This window comes from Triticum aestivum, chromosome 2A (genome assembly GCF_018294505.1).
Source record: "Triticum aestivum cultivar Chinese Spring chromosome 2A, IWGSC CS RefSeq v2.1, whole genome shotgun sequence".
In the NCBI taxonomy this organism is placed as follows: Eukaryota; Viridiplantae; Streptophyta; class Magnoliopsida; order Poales; family Poaceae; genus Triticum; species Triticum aestivum.
Window position 1 is genome coordinate 209673956 of NC_057797.1, and position 6452 is coordinate 209680407.

Below are 6452 nucleotides of genomic sequence, written 5' to 3' on the forward strand. Positions count from 1 at the left end.
CACATCCCTTCGTCTTTTTTGCATTTCATCTCTCTGCATTTACTTTCTCCGGTTCATCTCGCACACTCGATCCCTAGCTACTACTCCTAGGGCTAGTTCTTTTGGCGGCTTCCCCGGCTTTTCCCACAAGACTATTCATAGTGGAGAGTAACGATAAGGCGCCTCACTCATTTATTTGGGCTTCCAAACTACTACTTCGTCCTGGTTTATTCCTCACCATTGTAATTTGTGCTAAATTTTGACCAAAGATTTAACTGGTTTATTCCTCACCATTGTAATCCCTCCGTCTAGGTGTGTAAGTCATCTTACAAAAACCAAATAATCCCAAAACACTTAGGCACGGTGCATTAACGTCTACCTCGTTTCTTGTTTCTTGACATATCAACCAATAAAAGATAAAGAGTGTGCATGCTTTTAATGACTCGAGATATCAAACACGACATGCAGTGGTTAGTTCATTGCATGCAATACTATTAATTAGCAAATAAACATTAACATTTCTCGTTTTCTCCTCCTCCTTGGTCACGATGCACATCGTAAGATGACTTACTCACCTAGACGGATGGAGTAGTGCATGTGACATGCACTAACATTTCATTAGTTAAATTTATGATCAAAATTTGACACAGATTACAATGGGGACCAATAAACCAGGACGGGGGTAGTAGTTATGAGATTACTAATCTAGAAGCCTAAAAGAACTAGCCCCTGGTACTCCTACTAGTAGTAGTACTCAAGTTGGAATTCCAATTGCACGGCACAACTTGTTAGGCAAAAAAATCGATACAGGGTGTAGGAAGCGGTTTGGGAATTTGCATGCCTTTCCAACCAGTGAGATACTCCGTACAAAGTACGACAGAGAAATAACCACAGAGAAGGAAGCTAAAAGTAAACAATCAAATGAGCATTTTTGCATTTGTTTTGCATTGAATCGTTTCACAAGCTTGACTAGTGTTGTTTTTCTACTTTTACAAAAACCGCATCGTAATGTTAAAACATGCATTTGCACGTACATAAGTAATAGTAGTACTCCCTCCGTCTAGGTGTATAAGTCTTCCCTCCTTCTTGGTCACGGTGCATAACCAAATATGACTTATTGACCTGGATGGAGGGAGTAGCACAGTCTGCAAGCATATATCGAGAGAGACGTGTAGTGCGATAGTATATAGTAAAGTTTGTGCTATATGCACGTACTTGCAAAATGCATACGAATACACAAGGTTTCCAAACTTTCCCTTTTACATACTTAATTAAGGACGCTAAAAATTCCTAAACGTTCGGGATTTATCATTTGCGTCCCAAAACTAATGAGATCGCCTTACGAAACAAAAAATTATACTCCTCCTAAAAGCCACGACGCTCGCAGGAGCACTTGCGGCGCGCCACGAGTGCGCTGGTGCATGGCCGTTTCCCAGCGTGCTGACACAACCCTCTTCCTCAGCCTCGCAACTCGTGAGGTGCTGATTGGCGGCTTGCCGGCGGGTGAGCGCGATCTCACCGGTGTGGTGATCCGGTGCCAACAGGTACTCCTCCTTGCTGGAAGCGTGCACCCGGTCCACGTACCGCCAAGCGTAGATGAGGCGCTTGGGACCGACTGCACTCAGGGCGTCGGCACGAGCGTCCTCCGCCACCCTCACGGCCCTCCCACGAGCCTTCTACCAAAGAGCCAATTACCTGACTCTCTCGGACGCGACATAGGCCTCCCAGGCAGCTTGTTCCACAGTGTGCTTCTCTTCCTCGGCCTTCTTCCCTGCCTCTATATTGGCGCGCTCTGCTGGAGGCAAAGCCTCCCACATGGCGACATCCATTTCTTTCCAAAGCTCCTCAAGGCTGGGGCGCTTGGCGGGCGGCGCGGCGTTCTCCTCGTAGCGGGGAGCCGACGCGTCCTCCAGCGCGCGTGCTAGCGAGATTGGGAACACCGACGCGTGCACCTCGACGCGTCACGGCGAGGAGCAGAACGCCGACGCGTCCTCCTCGACTAGTGGCGGCGAGGAGCGGAACACCGACGCGTCCTCCTCAACTAGTGGTGGAGAGGAACGGAACGGCGACGCGTGACCGTTCGCGCGGTGCAGCGAGGGGCTCCTAGGGCTTGGGAGGGGCGATGCCATGGTGGTCGACGTGGGAGGGAGGGGGAGGAGATAGCGATGAACATGAACGTGAGGGGGAGGAGATAGTGATGTCGTGGGAGGCGCAGTATTTATAGCGAGCAATGGCACACCTACGTAAGATATGGACTGAGCTGCACTGACTTAACTGCAGGTCCAGTTGCGTCACTGACATGCGGGCCAGACCCCTGTTGGGCCCATATGTCAGTGACCCAATGCACCTGCAGTTAAGTAACATCAACGTGGGCATATTTGTTGGAGTAAATTACGGGGGAGCGAAGGGGTGAAAATATTGCTGGTCACAACGGATTGGACGAGCATGGGGGGAGGAGCGTGGGGGGAGGAAAATGTTGCATCAAACGGCTCACATGAGTCGACTGGCCCAAATTGCTCCTTCAGATTGCAGGATCCACGTGGCATTCAAGGTCTCGAAGGTAGATTCCACGTCTGCACGTGGTATGCGGGCTCGACGCGCGCGCGACCAGCTTCCGCCATGGCAGCCACCATGCGCGCCTCCTCCGCGCGGGCTGAGACGACAATGGCACACTAGTTCCTCCTCGCCGGCGTGCTGGAGCACGCGCTTGTCCTCCTCTTCGTACGCTGCGTGCATAGACGCGGCTCCACCAGCTGCTCGCGTGCTTGGCAGCGTGGCGGCATCGCGAGGAGGGACTGCAGACGACGTGAGCGAGCGAGCCTTCGGCTTCATGGCATAGGGATGGCGGCGACACGGCGGTGATGGGCGAGAAATTGTTGGCCGGAGCAGGCGGGCGCCGGCATGCGCAACGGCGGCGGCAGTATATTGATGAGTGCGCATGTGGGAGCTTACTTTAGTTTTATATATAAGGTTGGTCAAACTTAAAAGAAAACTGTACTAGTACACGTAAACATTAGACTTAGGCAGCGCTTTTATTAGTTAGTACCACAGCCACGATACGGAATCATGTGCAAGCGCGTGAACTGCGGCCGCGCGGTCGATCGAACGGTGCGTCACCGTGTCGCGCTCGACGGACATCCACTGAACCTTTTTGTGTGTGTGAAAACAATCCTCGAATATTACTCAACTTTTTTTCCTATGGAAGTTCTTGACGCTGCAATATTTCCATATATTTGAATTTAGCTCCAGTTCGTGTTTATTTGTATTTGGACGTTTTAGGTGCGCCCTAGTTTTTTTTAATACTGATTTTGTGTGTGTGACTGAGAGAGAACGTGTGTATGTGTCCATATGTGTGTTCTGGCGGAAGGGCAATGTGGAGACGGTGTGCGTGTGATACAGACATAGAGAGGTGTGAAGGTGCAAATGATCATGCATGAGTGAGACATAGACAGATGTCGATACGTTGTGTATACATGAGTGAACGGTCTTCTAGTTTACTTGTGTGTGTGTGTGAGAGAGAGAGGGAGAGGGAGAGAGAGAGAGACAGAGAGAGGAGCATCCGTAACACAACAACCATCTCTCTCGATTCGTCCGTCCCTCGCACAGTCGCATGCAACACATGCATCAACGCGCACATTTTGACACCCTCACCCGGCCCCTGCCCACCTCAAGGCCCGCACAATCTCTTCGTGAATACCCACTTCTCTCCTTAGGTTTGTTTTCTCTTAATATCTGACACACACACACACGCAGAGAGAGACACACGCAGCACAACACACACACACTCCCCCGAGCACACAATTCATCCCCATCCAAGGTTATACGGCGACCACTCTCGCTTGTGCTTCTTTGCACCCCAACATTCACAACACCTCAATCTTCAAAGAGGGCATCGAGCAGATCGAAGACGGCGACCACACCGCGCTAGAGAATGCGGGGTCATTTGGAAGCAGGGTGATGTGACGACGGCTGACTGACTCCTCCCCCCACCCTCTCTCTCTCTTGCACAAAATTACCAATCCCTCTCTCCCCCGCACAAAATTGTCAATCCCTCAACCCACGAGATCCTTCCCCTCTCGTCCATATTTTTCCAGCTCTCTCATCAAACATGATGTCTCTTCTCCTTCCACGTATACAGAATCCAGATGCACACGCATCTCATGTATATTACATGTATCCATCTTTCTCACAGACCTAACTTCTTCCTCTCTCTTTCTCTCTCTATCTCTCTCTCTGTCTTGTTAGGTTTGTCTCCTACTCTCTCGTCCACATACATACAATCTTTCCCGCCCTATCTGCTCCATCTTCAAAAGCTCTCTCTGCACGTTTCATTCACACATTGGATATGTCAAAATGTTGCTTCTATAATGGCTGATGTAGAGTTATGGTTGTTTTTGTTGCATCCTACAAAGTAATAACTATGAAATGCATTTAGATTCTCATTTGACTGGGATTATGTGAGTTTGAGCATGTTGTGAAGTACTATAGACCTTGTATACATCTTGGGATTCGACAATGATTGTAACTATTGAATTGTATAGACCATTACATTCGAAGTCAATAGCCTAATATATTTATTTCACAATTTCAACAAATGATTAGTTCACTACAAACTAAGAAAACAAATGTGTACTCCCTCTGTTTTTATTTAAGTCCGCGTATTAGCATTGGTCAAAGTCAAGTTTTGCAAACTCTCAGAAAGCTTATAACAAAAAATATTAACATATACAATAATAAATAAATACCATTAGATTCATTATTGAATGTACTTTCACATCATACATATTTGTTATGGTAAATGTTTATATTTTTCTATAAACTTGGTCAAACCTAATATGCAGAGTTTACTACTACTCGCTAGTTGCTTAGTCGAATCACTCAACACGCCACACGGGGAGTCCAGTGTCACAAAATTTTGAGGTCGGCGGGAAAATCTCCCGCGACCCTGATTCGAGCAGTGGGAAGTTACCATCATAGCCTTCGGAACAGGCCTACGGATGACGCTTGGTAGGGGGCTGTTTTTGTAACTTCAGGTTCACCCTACCCAGCCAACCCCATCCTGACACCCAGAGTAGTACACCTAAATACTCCCCATTTTCTATCCCCACCGCAAAATAGACTTCTCCATGGCACCGCAGCCTTCGTGCTCCTCCCCTTTACATCGGCGCACTCGTCCACCGCAGCGCATCTGCCTCATCGACGACCTCGTACGCCGCACTGGAGCTGGTCCACCATCGTCGTCGTACACGGAGCCTCTTCCCCGGCATCGTCTTCCACGGTCTCGGATCTGCTTCCCGGAAGCTGACGCCAAGCGCAGAAGTACCACCGTCGTGGACAATGAACTGACTCCCGTTGCCGACCATGACCCATAGAGGCCGCCGCGACCATCGTTCTCCTCCTCGATTGGTAATGTGCATATTGAATCACTTAGCAGTACATGTGCAGTTCCAATTTTGTTCATACCTACCCTTCAAATTTCCTGGGTGCTATTGTTCCCATAAAAGTAATTGGTTATAGCCTCCATTGTCCAATAGAATATCAGCTTGTAATTGTGCGTCGCTCCTGTATCGCGCTGTGCTTGGGTAGGTTTTTCATCTGCAACCAGTCGTGTGGCAAATGATGTAAAGGTTTTTAGAACTAGCAAGATGCCCATGCGTTGCACGCGTCAAGATGCATTTGTATGAGTAGTTTATCTTGTGGGAGAAAAGGATGAACGAGGGAAGGCCTTATTTGCAAATCTAGAGAGGGGTATGGGTATCTTTTTGCAAAATTCCCATTTGTTTCCTTCCTATCTATCAAATATAAATCGGACGGCCTATATTGCAAGAAAAAAAGTATAGAAAAAAAAGTAGACAGTAAAGGAAGTAGGGATAAATATTAAATATAAAATAAATATAACAGTAAAGAAGAGAGTAGAGATAGCAGAGACATCGGGAAAGGATCGCACGCGCGGGGGAAAAAGCGGCCGCGCGTGCGCTAGTTTTGGCACGCAGCGTCCGGCACGCTTTATAAAATCCAACGCCCTCCCACCGCTCTGTGCCTTGCTACCTCTCTCTCCCCGCTCTGTGCCTCGCCATCCCTCTCTTCCTGCTCTTTTTCGCCTCGCCGCCGCCGCGCCACCATGCCACCGCGTCGCCGGGAAACTTGGGGATACCGCGGCGTCTGCGCGCGCCCCTCCGGCGGCTTCTCCGCCGAGATCCAGTTCTGCGGGATGCACCTCGTCCTCGGCAATTTCGACACCGCTAACGAGGCCGCCCGCGCGTACGACACGGCGGTGTGGCGCCTCAAGTGGCCTCATAGAACATTGAACTTCCCCAACATGCCGACGCGGGAGCGGGCGCAGGAGCTCACGCCTCTGCCGCGGCTTAGCACCGACGAGGATCGTCGCGACAACCGGAGGCGGGAGCACCGTCTCGGCATCGCCGAGATGGACGAGGAAGCCATGGCGCTGTGGCGCCAACACTTCCTGCGGG